Below are 20,387 nucleotides of genomic sequence, written 5' to 3' on the forward strand. Positions count from 1 at the left end.
ATGATTTTGGCATACAGCTCTTGAAAACCCAAAATTCCTATCTCACAAAATTAGCATATTATTAAAAGGGTCTCTAAACGAGCTATGAACCTAATCATCTGAATCAACGAGTTAACTCTAAACACCTGCAAAAGATTCCTGAGGCCTTTAAAACTCCCAGCCTGGTTCATCACTCAAAACCCCAATCATGGGTAAGACTGCCGACCTGACTGCTGTCCAGAAGGCCACTATTGACACCCTCAAGCAAGAGGGTAAGACACAGAAATAAATTTCTGAACGAATAGGCTGTTCCCAGAGTGCTGTATCAAGGCACCTCAGTGGGAAGTCTGTTGGAAGGAAAAAGTGTGGCAGAAAACGCTGCACAATGAGAAGAGGTGACCGGACCCTGAGGAAGATTGTGGAGAAGGGCCAATTCCAGACCTTGGGGGACCTGCGGAAGCAGTGGACTGAGTCTGGAGTAGAAACATCCAGAGCCACCGTGCACAGGCGTGTGCAGGAAATGGGCTACAGGTGCCGCATTCCCCAGTCCTGGGCTACAGAGAAGCAGCACTGGACTGTTGCTCAGTGGTCCAAAGTACTTCTTTCGGATGAAAGCAAATTCTGCATGTCATTCGGAAATCAAGGTGCCAGAGTCTGGAGGAAGACTGGGTAGAAGGAAATGCCAAAATGCCAGAAGTCCAGTGTCAAGTACCCACAGTCAGTGATGGTCTGGGGTGACGTATCAGCTGCTGGTGTTGGTCCACTGTGTTTTATCAAGGGCAGGGTCAATGCAGCTAGCTATCAGGAGATTTTGGAGCACTTCATGCTTCCATCTGCTGAAGAGCTTTATGGAGATGAAGATTTCATTTTTCAGCACGACCTGGCACCTGCTCACAGTGCCAAAACCACTGGTAAATGGTTTACTGACCATGGTATCACTGTGCTCAATTGGCCTGCCAACTCTCCTGACCTGAACCCCATAGAGAATCTGTGGGATATTGTGAAGAGAACGTTGAGACACTCAAGACCCAACACTCTGGATGAGCTAAAGGCCGCTATCGAAGCATCCTGGGCCTCCATAAGACCTCAGCAGTGCCACAGGCTGATTGCCTCCATGCCACGCCACACTGAAGCAGTCATTTCTGCAAAAGGATTCCCGACCAAGTATTGAGTGCATAACAGTACATGATTATTTGAAGGTTGACGTTGTTTGTATTAAAAACACTTTTCTTTTATTGGTCGAATGAAATATGCAAATTTTGTGAGATAGGAATTTTGGGTTTTCATGAGCTGTATGTCAAAATCATCCGTATTAAGACAATAAAAGACCTGAAATATTTCAGTTAGTGTGTAATGAATCTAAAATATATGACTGTTAAATTTTCATCATTACATTATAGAAAATAATTAACTTTATCACAATATGCTAATTTTTTGAGAAGGACCTGTCTGTTTAGGGTGGTTGTCCTGCTGGAAGGTCAACCTCCACCCCAGCCTCTAGTCTTCTGCAGCCTCTAACGGACGCAAACGTTTTAGCACGTTTGCCTTAATGAATATGCAAAACATATGTTAGTGACCCAACTGCACAAATTTATGGGAGGAGGATATGCAAATGTAATTACTTACCACCCACAATGTGATTTATCAAACCTGAGAATAATTGCGAGTGCTGTTTCTGTATATATATTAAGCATGTTTGAAAGACAGGTGCAAACTGACACGTAAAAATGTCTGCTGTTACTGTGGTGAGAAGGAGGCATAGATACAATGACAGACAATGGAGAGAAGGAAGCTCTTGTCCACATATCAACATATTTTTAGAAATACAAATAGTAAAGATTTTATCAGTAGGTTTATAATTCCAGCAACTGCACACAAACTGATGTTTTCAAGGCTTTATTTCTGTTATTTATGATTTTCTGCTTACAGCCTAATAAAAGCACAACATTTAAGATTAGAATATTACATTAGACCAATAAATAAAACTTTATTACGGATATATACTTTATGAGAGGTATGTTTTATGCCTACTTTAAGGTTGCTGATTTCAAACAAATACTTTTAATCTGGGGCTGCACAGTGGTGCAAGAAGGTTCCGGGTCCAACTCCCGGCCAGGGGGCCTTTCTGCATGGGGCTTGCATGTTCTCCCCGTGCATGCATGGGTTCTCTCCGGGTACTCTAGCTTCCTCCCACAGTCCAAAAACATGAATGTTGGGTTAGCTGGTTTCTCTACATTGCCCTTAGGTGTAAATGAGTGTTTGTATAGTGGTTTGTCCTGTGTGTGGACTGGTGACCTGTCCATGGTGTACCCAGCCTCCTGCCCAGAGACGGCTGGAGATAGGCACCAGCTTCCCAGCAACCCAATATGGAAGGAGCAGTATTGAAGATGACTGACTGACTGACCTTTAATCTGACAAATAATCCTCATTGTAGCACTAAGTCTAATTTATTGAATATGACTGTATAGTTGTCTGCTGCAGGCGTGTGCAGCGGGACTGTAGACAATCTTTATGGTGTTAAATCACAACCAAAAACACCATGACTGAACCTAAATATTGTAGCATGTTTTGAAACAAACAAATCGGAATATCAACAGCCACCAGAAAGTCAATCAATGTCATCATGTCCTATACAAACAGGAAGTGCTGAGCTGGCCCCTCCCATACACCGGTCTTGGATGTAGGATCAAAACAAAGGGATAAACAATGGTGAGTTTATACAAAGAAACAATACAGAAATAATTTACCAGAAATGTATGTTTAACAGGAATAAAATTCAAAAAAATGGTTCAATCGTGGTTACTTTAAACATTATGCTTAGATGTAAACTGTAACATAATGTTACTACAACCAAACCCCGTGCAGCAAAAGTACAACTGCAATTTGAAACTAAAGGATTTTAAAAACTATAAATTAAGATGCAGTAAACCAAGAATATTCTTAAGGGACAAGTGGTGCTAAAATACAGATTCAACCACTTTGCTGCTTTTCCCAAGCTTTTGTTAGCTGTTAGATGCGCTTAGTGTAAGTTTTTGGTGAGTGAACCAAGCAGGTTGACAACCCTGCTTTGGACAGCCAGTTGCCAGTCTGTCCCTGCCACCATCCAGGCATTGGACTATCGGTTTTTTAAAAATCACAAATTATTCTCATTAGAACAGCTTGCTAAATGATACTTGGGCAATGTATATAATTTTGTTGATCTAATGAATATCTTGTTTATAGCGTTTAAAGTGGAACTAAACCGGATGTAAAAGTATAACCCCGCCCCCAGACAAATTTTGAAAAATGTCAGCAAAGTAGGCAGTACCAAGTGACACTGAGGGGCATGACCAAGTGTGGTTAAGGGAAGCTTGTGGAGCCCAGCAGGCCTGAGCCTCATTTCGAGCCGATGGCTCAAGGCATAAACTCAGCGATTCTCGAAGCTGGCGCTGCCGAGGCAGTGGAGGACTAAATGAATCCAGTTTCTGAGTGGTAAAGTGATGTTAGCAGCATTAACATTGCTAACATGGGCTAATTTTCAAAACAGTAACAAACTTTCAGAAAGTTTACATTTACATGTAGATTTATATTGTCTCAAGTAAAGCATATGATCGAAGGTATAAAGCATAAATCGCTATGATCATTGCTAGCAATTCTAACTCCTGACACATGGTTGAGACATGCACCAATCTGTACCGTTTGAACCAATATGAACATTCAACTGCAGTAGCCACAGTTCGACCCAAAGAGGGCAGCATTAAGGTGGTTGTAGGGCAAATATTGCAGAATTAAACAAGTTTACATCAAAATGTAAATGAAAGCACAGCAACATAAAGATGGCACTCTTAAGGCCCAGTTCATACAGTTTAAGTTGATTTGGGGTTTAGTACCACTTTAAATTTGGGAGCGTAGGCCATTTTAATTATATTACCTTTCCCCTAAAGGGAAAGAAATAGGCTGGACCATCAAACTATGTCAGATCTAAATTTATCCAGTAAGGGTTCAAAATTAACCTGGGCTATGTTAGGAGAATGTGATACACAGATACTTAATGCCTGGTCAAGGCCAACTATATGTTAGGTTTTTTGATTAATTGTTTTCAGGGAGAATATCTTGGACTTCTTCTGCTCAAAGGAAACACAACAGGTGAAGTGACTTTTAAAAATATTGCGTTGTTTTTTAATGACCACAAAATTGAGTTGCAAAAGGTTTGTCTGCCTTTTACTCATTGTGTTCCAGCTGTGTATGGCAGGATGCACGGACTGGTTGCCAGACTTTGCTATAGCCACCCATGTTCAGTTTTTACATTTGAGTTTTTATACATTTTAGTCCTGTGGTGTGCAAAGCTCAGCTGTGAACTAAAAAACACAATGGCGACCATCATGAATATTGTTAATTTTATTCGCTCACCTTCAAGCTTACTACACCACCTGTTCCGTAAGCAGCTTGCAAAGGTGTTTGCAGAGCTGCTGGTTCATAACGATGTCAGATGGCTCAGCAAAGAGAGGGTTCTGGACCGTGTCAGCGAACTCTGCCAGGAGATCTTGTTATTTCTCTGTAAATATAAAAGCAAGAGAGCTATGCAGTCCAATGTTTTTGGACTGCAGGCTGGATGAACAGTTCATGGCAGAAGTGCATTTTCTGAGTGACATTTCTGGACACATGAACACAACAAATCTATAGGTGATTTGGTTGGGAGACTTTGTGCTTTTAGTAAAGAATTGGCTATTTTCAAAACAGATAACAGATAAAATGGAACATTTTCTACACATCTGTGTATTTATAAACTAATTCCTGAGTGCACTGATAACAAATGTAATGACAGGTTTAAAGACAGAGCTGAATGAGAATTTTAGTGAGTGTTTCCAGGACTTTAACATTCCCATTAAGGGGCTACAGTTTGTTCATGACCCATTTTCCATTGAAGCTGAGCCTGATTTCTGTGTCATAGCCACATAGGTAATTCCATTCATTGACAAAGGCATCTTTCAGATGGAGATGGTGGTTTTACAAATGTCTTTTGCTTTGAAATAACACTTTCAATCTTATAGTACAGAGGACTTTTGGGCTAAACATGTTTGACAATATCAGTACCCCACTGCAGAAAAAATGGCCTTGGTAATACAATGTTTGGATCTACTTATACCTGTGAATCAAACATTTCTCATATGAATATTATTAAAACAAGGACAGGTTCCTCCCTGACCAATGAAAAGTTGCATGAGTGCTTTGGGATCGCTCTCACCTACTACTTATGAGCCTAATTATATGGAAACGACAACATCAAGTCAGCGTAAGTTTTCTCAGTGCCAGCAAAGTCCGAAACTATGACATGCACTGTCAAAAATCAAATGGTAAAAACTGACATTATTTTAGCCAAAGTATAATATTTTCACAGCCTTGTTCAAATATATAAAATATTTAGTTGTCAGACTGGTTACAGTTTTGCACCTTTAATATGTAAAATATAGGACTGACATTAACCTATTTGTGTGAGATTTGTTTTTTGTAAATTAGCAATTACTCTCGCCTGCAGACTACTGGAGATAGGCACCTGCTCCCCTGTAAGAAGAAGCGGGTATACAAAATGGATGAACGTAATTTTGCATCCGAATATGTGGTCTTGATGGAACTTCTTCGTGGGTATTTGAAATAGTTGATAGTGTGATGTTATGGTCTGTACATTGTTAAAGGGTTGCAGCAACCATTTTTTAATATCTGAATATTTCTGAAATAGCTGTCTGTGTGACAGATTTTGGTTGGTTGTATCTTGTCTTCTGTATTTGTCCAGGAATACTTTTATCAGATATGTGTCTTAAGACTAATCTGTTTTTATGTTAAAACTTAAACCTGATAGTCTTTGTTTGGAAACTGTTAATAACCTATAATGTTGACAAATAAAAGAAAACAGAGTAATAAGGATTAAACAGATTTTTTGAGGTTATATTTCTTATACCATTGAAGCATGTTTGGTCATTTCTCCCTCCTGATTTTATAAATAATTTTACATGACCATCAAACAAACAATATTTTATTTTTGCCCCCTTAAACTCAAGTTGAATAACCCGGCATTAGGGTTTTAGTCCGCCTACCAAAAGCTCAAGCAAATCCCCGCTATTACTACATTTTCATAAAAATAATTCTAAATTACTACAAAATTTGCATTAAAAAGTTTGATACTTACAGTACATACTCCCCCTTCTCCTTATCCACATGAGGACAAGAAAATAGCGTCGTCAAGATTCTTTTTTTTTTTTGTTTATGTATTTTGCGGCACTAGTGGCCTTTGTTTTCACATTTTCAGAGAGTAAGCTGACAGGAAAGGAATGGAGAGAGGGGGAAGACAGGCAGCAAAGGTCACCTGGGCCAGGAGTGGAACCCGCAACAAACAAAGACTGAAGCCTCTGAATATGGGTCACGCATTTTAACCTCTGTGACACTGTCACACCCCACGGTGACAAGATTCTTAAAAAGGAAACCTGGTCAAATTGTTATGATTCTGCTCTGTCTGCCTGTTGTTTTCCTCCTCTGCTCTCCCTGTCAGCAATCAAACCTATCTGCTCCACCTGTTCACAGCTGCTCTGCAGCACAATCAGCTTCATGTCACTCACCTGCTCACCAGCAGTTATATTCAGCTCTCTGGTAGGCAGACGGTGCCAGATTTGTGAAAACCTTCGAGTGAGTAGATATCCAGCATTCCTTCCTGCCTGATCACGTTTTTGGACCAAGTTTCTGACTCACAGATTTACCCTTCTTGCCTTGCCCAATTGGAGAGCCCTGCTTCTGGATTTCGACCCTGTTTTTGGCCTCTCGACTCATGCCTCGCCCCTGAAACTGCCTGTCAGTGTCTGCTGGATACTTTTCCCTTGCCTTGCCTACCCATCCCTGCCTAGTATTCTGACAAGTTACCTGCCTCCCTGGTTCTCGCCTTCTTCAGTTCTCTGACCATTGAGCTCTGCATAATCCCTCTGTCGGCAATCTGACATCTGTTTACGGTGCGCTCTGCACTGTCATCCCAGTCTGGAGACTGCCAGGTCTTTACCCTGCAAAGGAATCGATTCCTGGTCCCCAGCTCAACACGGACTCTGAGAAGGTGGGTGGCTTCTTTGGATTCACGTACTTCTGCCTGAAGTTTTTCAAACCACTAACCTGCCTCTCCATTCCCAGTGGTTCCTGATTCTGGGCTGGTGGTTTCTTGAGATCCTGCATTCAATTCCAGAATAAATCTTTTAACACTGTATTGGGTCTCTTTTGGGTCCTCTGTCCTGAGCATTACACAAGTACCTGGATGTTCAAGGTTGCACTCTTAGGTGTGACATTATGGGTGTAACTGTGACATGTTGCACCCATAATATGCTGTTGTCTCACAGTACTAAGTGATTAATGGTAAATGCAACACTAAATTCTCAACAATGTACTCTATGTGCAACCACTGAAATTATAATTCTGGTGAATTTGCTGTGCATAAACTGTTTGTTTTTTTTCTTAGTATTTGAGGTAATGTTCTTCTGATTCCTCATTGCATCTTGGACACATTTCCACAATGGACATTACTGCATTGGTATTAATTAATGTTTCAGTTTTATTCTTCGCTACCTTCTTTTTACTGTCATTTTTTGTTTTTTTTTGTTTGAGTTTTTTCAGCTTTGCTATTTTCCTTTTTACTTAGTTTTGTTGAACGTCACTCAAGTATCATGCTAATCAATTATTGTACTTGGAGAGAAGTCATTTGTGATTATACTGCATATGTATCTAGGGCTTGTTGTTTGAGAATGCAAATTCACTCCTTCATCCATTCTTTAATACCACACCTCACCAGGCAGGTAGGTAAGGCAAGTTTATTTATATAGCGCTTTTCAGTAACAAGACATTCAAAGCGCTGTACATGAGGAAGAACAATTACAGTATTCATAAAACAGTGGCTGACAGAGACTGGGAGCATTAACTTTATTAATATTTAATAATGATCCATTTTTTTATTCTAATTAATAGTTGTTGATGGCCAAACCATTGTTGCACAACAACTTTCATATTAAGACATTTTATTGATTTTTATTTATTTGCTGTCTGTTCGACACACAATACTTCAATGATAGTAAGTCTGCAAAAATGCTATATCTGTACATTTCTACCTTTTTAGCATTAGAATATCTTTCCATAGCATGCCTAATGTTACATTTGTTTAACCATGGTAGACTGTTTATAGGTTTGATGTTAATCTTCATCCTATCAGAGTTTGTTACTTTGGTGTCTTTCATGTCTCTGTTTTCTATGTTTCCCAGTTGTTTATATTCTATTTGTGTTGCTATTTTAGTTTATTTATTCTTATTAGGGGTGACTGTATTGGTAAGGGTTTGTCCTGTAACTGGTGGGTTGCCAGTTTAAATCCCTGCTCTGTCTCAGTTGTTGTGTCCTTGGGCAAGATACTTCACCCGCCTTGCCTGACGGTGTTGGTAAGAGGGCTCAGTGGCACGGATTGTAAGGCAGCCTCACTTCTGCCAGCCTGTCCCAGGGCAGCTGTGGCTACAATGAATGGGTGGCCTCTGGGGACTTGATAAAGTGCTATACAAGTGCAGGCCATTTACTTATTTCTTAGCTCATTCTTGTGTTCTTTGTACATTAAAAATTTCTGTTAGATTTTCTTAGGGTTTTATTTATCTTCATTCTGCTCCTCTGTGATAATTATTGTACCACTCCCTCAGCTTCCTGCTTTCATTCTGCTCAGCTGTTTGACATATTCTCTGATTGCCCACATGACCTGCATTCTATGTCTTCTCTCCACACCTACCCACATATATAAGATTCTTCTCTTTGCTGCATTCTTCTATGGTACTCTGCTCATGCTCCATGTCCTGTTCCTCCTATGTTCCACTGTAAGTTTGCTGTTCATTTATTATTTAATCATTCCACTCATCATGCTGCTGCCGAGTTCCTGTATGCACTTTGGTCCTGCAAACAACCTACTTAACTTGACAGAGTTCTCTTCTGCTGATTGGTATTCAGCAGATTCTTATACATCAATTACTTATTTATAGTCTTAAGAACATGAGAACTATAAATCTTTTAGTTCTAATTAACATCTCATCACCATAGTATCAATTAGTTTCCAGTCATAAATATCACTTTGTCAAAGAAATGACAAGAAATAACAGAATGAGAGTAAAGGTTCAAAAGAAGACAAGCTGGTTGAAGAAGAAGCAGGCAGTTATTGAAGGATTAATGAGCTGGTTCATAGTGCTATGCGAATAAGCACGGTTGCCTGTCTGCCAGAGGTCGGGGTGTTTCCGTTGTTAAAAATGTCTGGATGTGTTGTTGCCATTCTTTCTGAGTGCAGTGCACCTTTGAACACCTTAAGGTGGGAGTCCAAAATGTATGACTGCCAGTCTGAGCCAGCTGCTATTGCTGAGGCTACCTCTTCATACATCTGTTTCTGTGACTCGCATACCATCAAAGGCATAAAGCTGCAATCCAACTCGATTAGTTTTATAAAGAATTTTGTTTGATGTTTTATATTTGATATTTTAGATAAGGAACTTACAGCATCATAAGGTTGAGCTCCAAGACAGTCCTCTGGAAAGTGTGATGGCTGGTTTTTGCAGAGACAAGTCTTTGTCAGAAAGCTGATTATTTAAATCTCGAGCTGCTTGATAACTTTCATTATGGAAATACTTTGGCAGAGAGAACCTGTCAACATTCAAAATGTAACCTCATTTGCAAACAATGTTATTCTCTAAAGAATGAGATAAAAGGTATGGAACATTCTTTGGAAAAGCAAGATGTTTATGAAGACTTTCATCAAAGCATGTATAAATCACACGTATCATATCATGTACCTAAAATGCTGTCTCCAATAAATCAGAACTTGGCTTAGAAGTGATGACTGAAAAATGAAAGATGGGTTATTTGTTGGTTAATATGAGTCAAGGTTGGAACCCGTTGGATAATAATAAATCTATAGCCTCGAGCTAAAAAGCTGTCTGGCTGTAAAATATTTTCTGAGCTAAACTGTTTTCAGTGTGAAAGCAAAGTAAACATTTTACACTTGAAGCTTAGTATAACTGATTTTTTTGTCTCAATTACTGTGTAATTTAGGATCCATCACAGCTCAGTTGATGTAGTTCTCATATCCCATATGAGCTCTTTACTATTTTTGTCTTCTTTTGTAAAGACATTGCTTTCAGATAATATCCATCTGCAGTACATTGAAGTGTCTTAACAAATGTTCGATGTTCTAAAAATAATCAGGTAAAAGTAATAAAATCAAAATAAGAAATCAAGATTCCAAGCAATAAACTAATGTGAAACATGAAAAAACCAAAAAAACTTTCTCCACATAGTCTCTGGGATTCCATTCAGAAACAATGTAATACCTATGCTGCAACAGCAGGAGGAAAGAAAGTTTACATAAGTTTATTTATATAGCACATTTCAACAAGACAATTCAAAGTGCTTTACATGATGAAAAAATTACTTTGCAGTGACAAAAAACCTAAAAAGTACATTGCCATGGCATGATAAAGAAAGTTTAAAAAAAAAAAAAAAAGTTGGACTACAGACCGAAATTAATAAATGCACTCAATGCTTTTAGGCCCATATTTTCTTAACATAAATTCTCCCTGGGGCAGAAAACAACTCAGAACTGTTTTGACCCATTATGTACTTAGATAATGGGGGAATATTCTTTTTAAAACTGGTCCACTTCTGGACCAGGAGTCAGAGACTTCCTGGTGCTCTGTACCTTCATCCTAACTTCTTCAAGGCGAGCCCAGCTCAAGCACGGTCTGCCGGGGAGGGTTCTTTTCCAGTGAAACTTTATGTGCCTCTGAACGTTCAGGTCTATCACTACACCCAGATTTTAGGTCTGATCTGTGGTTTCAAGCTGTAGTTACTGAGGAAGTGTGCTCACTCTTGATTGCTCCTCCTTTCATGCAAAGATAATTAGTTAAGTTTTGTTTTTTTATTCAACTAAGGAAAATTATGGCACATCCTCACACTGATTTGTTTTATACGCCTTGCCAACTTTGAATAGGTTCAAAGTCAACTGGTGACATTGAATTGTCAAGCTATGTATCATCTGCATAGTTATTGTCTCTTATCTTGTTGCTTGCCATAACCGCTAGGGGGAGCATGTAGATGTTGAATAGGAGGGGTCCCAGTATTGAACCATGGGGAACACCACACATGATTTTTGTCAATTCAGATGTAATAACGACTGACCCAAAAAAAGTCCCTGTCCTTCAGGTAAGACTCAAACCAGTCAAGTGCTGTACCAAAGACCAACTGAGTTCTCCATTTGTTCCTGAAATATACCCTGACCAACAGTTTTGAATGTGTTTTTGTTGATTTCAGAAAAAAAAGATTCCCTTGCATGTTTCAGTTTTAAGTTATATCTGTGAAGTCTCTCTTAATAGATGTCATAATGGACCTTGAGTCTGGTTTTTCGCCACCTTTGTTCGGCTTTTGAACACTTCTTTTTCACTTCTTACCAGTTGAGCATTTCAGACAACCTTACCTTAATGGGAGCAATGAAATCAATGTTGTCTTAAATTTAGAATGGAGGTTATCTGTCAGCCCATTTACTGAGTTACAGGATAAAGTGGAAATGGAAGAGTAAATCGGGTTAAAGGTTTTAGTTTAGTTGTTCTTAAGAAAACATTTTCTTATATCTCTTCTGCTATTTAAGTCAATGGAAATGATGCTTCCAAAAATAATAGAAAAGTGGTCAGATAGGGCAATATCGGTTACAAAACCTGGGAAACGTTTAGATCCTTGCTGATGATCAAGTCCAAGATCAAGCCTCTATTTGTGTGTTGGCAATGTTGCATGTTGAGTCTGTGTGTTGTGTCTACCTGTGACACCTTTCTGGAGAGGGGCATTGTCCAAACTTCTGCTGGCAACAACTTAATGCTCACCTTCTACACTTGGCCCTGTCTTTCAGTGTTTAACCCTTTCTCTCTCCTAGACATAGTGAATGACTGAGCTTTTACTGTGACTAACTCTATGTGCTCTCTTTCAGACTCTAACCTTGAAAACTGGCTCAAAGTTTCTGTTCTTTCTTTCTAGATGAAATGACTAAAGGAGCTACATCCACTAACATTTACTTTTCCTTCCCATAGAAAGTACTGCTGGATCAGTGCTTCTTTGTTCTCTGTGTGTCTCTGCTCTGTTCTCTAAAACCCCCAGTGGGTCATGGCAGATGGCGGCTCACACTGAGCCTGGTTCTGCAGGAAGTTTCTTCCTGTTTAAAAGGGAGTTTTTCCTCTCCACTGTCGCTACATGCATGCTCAGTATGAGGGATTGCTGCAAAGTCAACACCAGTGACTGTCCACTGTCTCTACATGCTCATCCAGGAGGAGTGACTGCTACAAGTCTCTGACTCGATGCAATCTGCTGGGTTTCCTTAGATAGAAAAACGTTTTATCCAATTTGAATAAATAACTGAATCTGACTGCACTGTTCAATGGTTAGGATTAATTGGAATGTATGAACCTGACTTTGTGAAGTGCCTTGAGACATGTGTTGTGAATTGGCGCTATATAAATAAACAGAATTAAAGTTGAATTGAGTCAAACCAACATTTTTCACTGTATCACATAGTTCTTTTGTCCCTTTGTCTTGGAGATTGTCAACATGGATGTTGTCTCCCATAATGATTAAACAGTCATAATAAACACATATCACAGGTAGGTCATTGAAATCATTGAAAAGTTTGCTTTGGATTTTGGAGGTCTGTAAATGTTCATAAAGATGGCTTGAGCAGAGCCAACTACCAGGACAGCCATATTTCCAAAAGTGTCAAATTTGCCCAGAGACATGTTTTTACACTTTAGTGAATAATGAAACAAGGTGACCATCCCTTCTCCTCTCCTATCTCCCTGATCACAATTAGTCAATGCCTCTAATATTCCTTCTTACAGGTTTTTTAATGTATTGGTTAGTTTATTCTCATATTTTTATAAGCATTTTCTGCTTCAATGTTTCTGTTTTAACTTCTTAAGCCCCACGGGCAGAGCAATGCCCATTTTTTACTGTCTCTAAAACTAGATTAAACACCGCCAGGTTTTTTTTCCTTAAACTCTTCACAAGACGAGGCTTTAATGTTCACAAAACAATTCCCTAAATGAGTTTTGGACAAATACTGTTAGTTTTACAGAAATTTAAACACACAATGACATTTAAAGGTCCCTCAGACATAGCTGACTCTGTGAACAAAACGGTACAAAACGGTACAGAAAGCACCTTTCTTACTGAAGCAACCCCCCCCCCCCCCATGTCTCATATCATTACACTCACCTTCTCCGGTGGTGTAATTTATGTGGGTAGCTCATGTGCTCAGTGCGTTCTGATGTGCAAATTACTGTCTGCTGGCTTCTGGCTTGCACTCTGGTCCCAGTGTTGTTATTTCTGGATATTCAGTCACTTACAGCGTTTTTTCATGAGTAAGGTATGGTGTTTCTTATTATCAGCATATTTGCATCTCATGTCTGCTATTTCAACAACGTTTTAGTTATTTTAAATTTGTAATTACTATTGTGTAGGACATAAGTTGTGTATTAAATCTGCAAACAACAATCATCCCTCCTCTGCTCCCTAACAAAGAGGCTTCAGAACGATTTGTGTAAGACGGATTCAAAGCTTGTTTGTTTTCAGTATGATTCAGAGTCAGTTACTATCATCTTTATTGGCCAAGTTTGTGTCACAAACAAGGAATTTGACATAGGTTTCCACAAGCACAACATAAAAAAAAAAACACTTTAGAGGGATAAAAATAGGGACAAGGAGCAGTCTATACAGGTGTACCTGTATTTTTACTTTCTGTTACTTTCTGCTCCTGCTTTTCTGGACTGTTAGTTTGTTAACCTTTCGCAGGCTCAACTCTGATGAGATCATTTACCTTCTTTGTTTGTTTGCTCTGAGTGATTACACATGTAGAAGGCTGAGTTTGAAGTTGTTCTGCTAACAGATCCTTTATGTTTGTTGTCCGAACGGACCCAGTGAGGCAAAGACTACATCGTGCTTTGCCTTTAATCAGAATGATGGATCACAGGCTATTGCACAGGAAGGCAGAACCGTATCTAAAGCGGCAAGCGCTGTCCACCATCGATGCGCTCCCGGGGAAGCTGGTCTCGCACCACAGGAGCGCATAGCTTATTAACTGTGTTGCTTGACGTAACTCGGAATGGTTGCAGCTTAGAAATTGGCTAATCAAAATTAACAATAAAAAAGGCAAACATGTCTGTCACTTAATTTATTAGAGGTTTGCCTCCCTTAAACTTTTAATTCTTTATGGAGACTCACCGTGTTCTTTTTTTTGAGAGTATTTGTTTGACGAGTTCGGAGTAAACAGCCACAATATTTAAGCCTGAACGTAAGATTAACAACATACATTTAGTTTGTGGTACTTCAGTTTTTCAATTCAATTCATTTATTTATATAGCACCAATTCACAACACATGTTGTCTCAAGGCACTTCACAAAGTCAGGTACATACATTCCAATTAATCCTAATCATTGAACAGTGCAGTCAGATTCAGTTATTAATTCAAATTGGATAAAATGTTTTTCTATCTAAGGAAACCCAGCAGATTGCATCGAGTCAGAGACTTGCAGCATTCCCTCCTCCCGAATGAGCATGTAGAGACAGTGGACAGTCACTGGCGTTGACTTTGCAGCAATCCCTCATACTGAGCATGCATGTAGCGACAGTGGAGAGGAAAAACTCCCTTTTAACAGGAAGAAACCTCCAGCAGAACCAGACTCAGTGTGAGCGGCCATCTGCCACGACCAACTGGGGGTTTGAGAGAACAGAGCAGAGACACAAAGAGAACAAAGAAGCACTGATCCAGGAGTACTTTCAATGGGAAAGAATAGTAAATGTTAATGGATGTAGCTCCTTTAGTCGTTTCATCTTGGCAGAAAAAACAGATAAACTCTGAGCCAGTTTTCAAGCGTAGAAAGAGAGTTAGTCACAGTGGAAGCTCAGTCAGTAGCTATATCTATGAGAGACAGGGTTAAACATGCGACAGGGCCAAGTGTATCATCAGTAGAAGGTGAGCATTAGGTCGTTGCCAGCAGAAGCTTGGACAATGCCCCCTCCAAGAAGGTGTCACAGGTAGACACGGAGTCAGGCCAGGTGTAGCTTCTAGGAAGAGAAAAGAGAGATAACAAAAATAACAGCAAATAATGCAAAATTGGAAAGTAGTATGAGAATGTAGCAGAGAGAGTGAAAGTGGTCATTATGTCCTCCAGCAGACTAAGCCTATAGCAGCATAACTACAGAGATAGCTCAGGATAACCTAAGCCACTCTAACTATAAGCTTTATCAAAAAGGAAAGTTTTATGCCTAGCCTTAAAAGTAGACAGGGTGTCTGCCTCACAGACTAAAACTGGGAGCTGGTTCCACAGGAGAGGAGCCTGATAACTAAAGGATCTGCCTCCCATTCTACTTCTAGAAACTCTAGGAACCACCAGTAAACCTGCAGTCTGAGAACCAAGTTCTCTGTTAGGAATATATGGAACAATCAGAACTCTGATGTATGATGGAGCTAGATCATTAAGGGCTTTTTATGTGAGGAGGAGAATTTTAAATTATGTTCTGGATTTAACAGGGAGCCAATGAAGGGAAGCTAAAATAGGAAAAATATGATCTCTCTCTTTCATTTTCATCAGAACTCTTGCTGCAGCATTTTGGATCAGCTGAAGGCTTTTAATTGCATTTTGTGGACATCCTGATAGTAAATAATTACAATAGTCCAGCCGTAACAAATGCATGGACTAGTTTTTAGCGTCACTCCTGGATAGGACATTTCTAATTTTGGCAATGTTCCGGAGGTGAAAGAAGGAAATTGTAGAAACCTGTTTAATATGGGATTTAAATGACATGTCCTGGTCAAAAATAACACCAAGGGTTTTTACTTTATTACTGGAGGTCAATTTAATGCCATCCAGGTTAAGTGATTGACTAAGCAGTTTCTTTTTCAAAGACTCCGGTCCAAAGACGACAACTTCTGTCTTGTCTGAATTTAGAAGCAGAAAATTTAAAGTCATCCAAGTTTTTATGTCTTCAAGACATGCTTGTAGTCTATCTAACTGGTTGGGCTCATCAGGAATTATGGATAAGTAAAGCTGAGTATCATCAGCCTAACAGTGAAAACTTATCCTATGCTGCCTGATAATTTGACCTATTGGAAGCATATATATAGAGAAGAAAATTGGCCCAAGCACAGAACCCTGTGGTTCTCCACACTTAACCTGGGAGTTTGAAGATGATTTATCATTTACATGAACAAACTGGAATCTGTCAGACAAATAAGATTTAAAACAGCCTAGCGCTGTTCCCCTGATCCCTACAGTATATTCCAGCCTTTCTAAGAGAATATTGTGATCGACTTTATCAAATGCAGCACTGAGATCTACAAGGGTTGGACAATGAAACTGAAACACCTGGTTTTAGATCACAATAATTTATTAGTATGGTGTAGGGCCTCGTTTTGCGGCCAATACAGCGTCAATTTGTCTTGGGAATGACATATACAAGTCCTGCACAGTGGTCAGAGGGATTTTAAGCCATTCTTCTTGCAGGATAGTGGCCAGGTCACTACGTGATACTGGTGGAGGAAAACGTTTCCTGACTCGCTCCTCCAAAACACCCCAAAGTGGCTCAATAATATTTAGATCTGGTGACTGTGCAGGTCATGGGAGACGTTCAACTTCACTTTCATGTTCATCAAACCGATCTTTCACCAGTCTTGCTGTGTGTATTGGTGCATTGTCATTCTGATACACGGCACTGCCTTCAGGATACAATGTTTGAACCATTGGATGCACATGGTCCTCAAGAATGGTTTGCTGGTCCTTGGCAGTGACGCGCCCAACTAGCACAAGTATTAGGCCAAGGGAATACCATGATATGGCAGCCCAAACCATCACTGATCCACCCCCATGTTTCACTCTGGGCATGCAACAGTCTGGGTGGTACGCTTCTTTGGGGCTTCTCCACACCGTAACTCTCCCGGTTGTGGGGAAAACAGTAAAGGTGGACTCATCCTCTTACGTCCACAGTTAATCCTGTTGGATGTGGTTCGTCCTTCTTGGTGGTATGCTGACATTACCCTGGATACCGTGGCTCTTGATACATCACAAAGATTTGCTGTCTTGGTCACAGATGCGCCAGCAAGACGTGCACCAACAATTTGTCCTCTTTTGAACTCTGGTATGTCACCCATAATGTTGTGTGCATTTCAATATTTTGAGCAAAACTGTGCTCTTACCCTGCTAATTGAACCTTCACACTCTGCTCTTACTGGTGCAATGTGCAATCAATGAAGACTGGCTACCAGGCTGGTCCAATTTAGCCATGAAACCTCCCACACTAAAATGACAGGTGTTTCAGTTTCATTGTCCAACCCCTGTAACAGGACAAGTACAGACACAAATCCATTATCTGAGGCTAGGAGAATATCATTAGTGACTTTCAGCAGAGCTGTTTCAGTGCTATGATGAGCTCTGAAGCCTGACTGAAACTCTTCAAACAGGTCATTGCTGTGTAAATGCTCACACATTTGATTAGCAACTATTTTCTCAAGAATTTTAGGAATATTGGATATAGGGCTGTAATTTATTAAATCATCTTGATTAAGCGAAGGTTAAATCATCTCGGTTAAATCATCTCGATCAAGCGAGGGTTTCATAAGTAAAGGTTTAGTTACAGCTACCTTAAAAGCTTGTGGTACATATCCGTTTACTAAGGATAGATTAATAATATCTAAAATGGGACTGGTAAACTATTTAACATTTATGTACATGAAAATAATTTATTTTCCAATGATTTTACTGAATTTTTTTTGCCAATATTTTAAAGATATATAACGTGTTTGATTGTTTAAATCGTTTGGTGACATTTAACTACATAAACCCTCCTATGGCATATGTTCACTGGCAAAAAAAACATTGCTCTGCAATGACACAAGGATACTGTTACCACTGCAATTTTTCTTTGGTGACAAGGTTAAAGCATACACTGTGTACAATTACACAGGCATGCTTCTCTGGTGGATTATCAGTTATGTGTGCACCTTTGCATGATCAGGTTTGTGCTTCAGCAGCAGATCATCTCACTGACAGCGATGGTACACATGAATGAACCAGATGCAAGAAAAGAAATGTTGCAAGGAGTTTTATCAATGGAAATATGTCATGGCTTCTGTTTGTGATTGGCTCCAAATCAGTTTTTAGATACTCCTACACAGAAGGTGGCGGTAATTTGCGTTTAGTACATTCAATGAAGGATAGCACAATGGCTAATTTACAGGAGTTGGTGAAGCAGGTGATGAAACTTATATCCATGAAGCCCCCCATAACTCTCCAGCTGGTCAATGAGGAAGGCCGGTAAAGGGTTGGACTGATATTTCCTTCTGTGCAGTCCCATTCTGTCTAGGATCCTTCTCAGAGTGCGCATACTGATTATGATATCATCCACAGTACGCAGCAGCATCAATATTTCTCCATGTCTTACACCGAGCATGAAGTAAAACTTGACCAACTCCTATGTCCTTCACATGTAAAAGTGTGTTATTACAAACGTAAAATAAGTAAAACATTGTTGAAATAGTAGATATGTAACGTTAATCTGCTAAAAATAAGAAGTAACAGTGCAACTTACTCATGAACTAATAAGTAAGTTTTAAGCAGACTTTGATGAAAGATGAGCTGTTCCTTGTTGGAAAAGCTGAGTGTCTCTAGTTTCTAATGATACCGGACATAGGGATTGCTGCAAAAAAAAGGGGTTTTATGTTGCATTTTGTTTACAGAGTCAGCCATGTCTAAAGGACCTTTAAACATGATCTTTGGTATTTAAATTGCTGTAAAACCAAAAGTATTTTAAAAAACCCATTTGGTAAATTTATTTATAAACATTAAAGCCTCCTCTTGTGAGAGATTTAGGGAAGAAAAAAAAACAGCTGACATATCTGGTGTGATTTGAGAGGTGGAGAAAAAATTGCAACCTTTGGGTCCCTTGGGCTTAAAAAGATAAGGTCAAACCAAAGAAATCTTACAACCTTCATTTAGTTATGTTTTTTGAGCCATTCAGAGAGGGACTGTCTGGTGTGCTTTGGATAATTTTCTGCATAACACAAGTGTGCTTGAGTTTAGGGTCTCAAACTGATGGCTGGACATTCTCCTTTAGGATTTGGTGCCCCGATCATTAACAAAAATTCCAACATGTGTATATTTATGAGGGATATTGGTAACTAAGTCAATTAAAGATGACGTGTCAGAGAACTTTGGATTTGAACATGTGGGATTGAGATTGAAAGATTCACAAGATGATTTGAAACTGTCAGAGACAGTTAACACTTAGACAGAAAGACTGAATTAATCTCATTTTACACTGTTGTATTATAGAGAAGCATCCCTTTGATTGTTTTTATTTATCTAAATAAGTGATCAAAAACATTTTAAAACTTTTTTCTTTCAATTCCTCACTCCAAGTGCCTTCTGTAAATGTTTTGAAAACTCTGATGATTGTTGTACAATTTCTAAAGGATGGACTTCCACCTGGGGTCCTTGAACTCGATTAAAGCGCTATACAAGTGCCATTTACCATTTTACAGTTAGTGTCTAAGGTTCTACAATCAACTGACCTACCCACATAAGGTTTAGAAAAAGGTTTTGATTAGAGGTCGGTGCAAACTACAGGATCTTCCTTCAACTTCAAAAGAACTTCCAAGGTATGAATACATAATTTATTCGATAGGTCTGACATTTATCTCTTTTTTACTGTTGCGTCTCTGTATTTTAACATTAGAGGTTATGTCAAGATGAAAGGCTGCTAAGCCTGAAATTGCATTATTGTGCTTACTGTTGCTTTTCTGGCAGTATTGTTACTCTGAAAGCAGACAGACAATCTGGGTTTTCTTATGTCACTGAGACCTGGTTTAAATATAAGTGTCATGATTTGTGGGTGTTTTTGGTTTCTTCTTATTATTATTATTGATAGACTTTGAATCGTATTTCTGGTCATGTTTTAGTTTTTATCTTCTTATTCATGTTTTGTCAAGTTAGGTTTTTTGGATCTGGTTATGCTTTAGTTTCATGTTTTTCTAGTTATTTTTCTATTAGTTTGTATCCTTGGATTTCCGTTCTGTTCTAGCCACGTTTTGTTTTCTCCTGTCATTTAACTTTATTCGGTTCACCTGCACCTAGCTAATATGTCTCCTTGCCTTACCTGGGTCACGCTCCATAAATACACTTCTGTTAAGTTCATTCCTTGCGGAAACATTTCGGATCATACCTCCCTGTGTTACGGACCATTCTTTGCCTGTCTTACCTGCCCGTTTATTGTTTTGTTCCTCCCTCCTCTTGAGCGAGTTTTGTTTTTTCTAAAGATTAAATCTTTTCAGCTACCGTCATGCTGCCTGCTTGTCTGC

The 20,387-nt window shown here is 39.2% G+C and overlaps 1 long non-coding RNA gene across 1 annotated transcript in view; it reads left to right on the top strand.

The window, feature by feature from the left end:
• Positions 1 to 6,629: 6,629 nt before the first annotated feature.
• The window catches only part of LOC124857200, a 43,651-nt gene continuing 29,893 nt past the window's right edge, over positions 6,630 to 20,387 (top strand). The window contains exon 1 of the long non-coding RNA XR_007035538.1: positions 6,630 to 7,051. This is a non-coding gene — a long non-coding RNA (uncharacterized LOC124857200). The remainder of the gene's footprint in view (positions 7,052 to 20,387) is intronic.

Source organism: Girardinichthys multiradiatus, chromosome 20 (assembly GCF_021462225.1).
Source record: "Girardinichthys multiradiatus isolate DD_20200921_A chromosome 20, DD_fGirMul_XY1, whole genome shotgun sequence".
In the NCBI taxonomy this organism is placed as follows: domain Eukaryota; kingdom Metazoa; phylum Chordata; class Actinopteri; order Cyprinodontiformes; family Goodeidae; genus Girardinichthys; species Girardinichthys multiradiatus.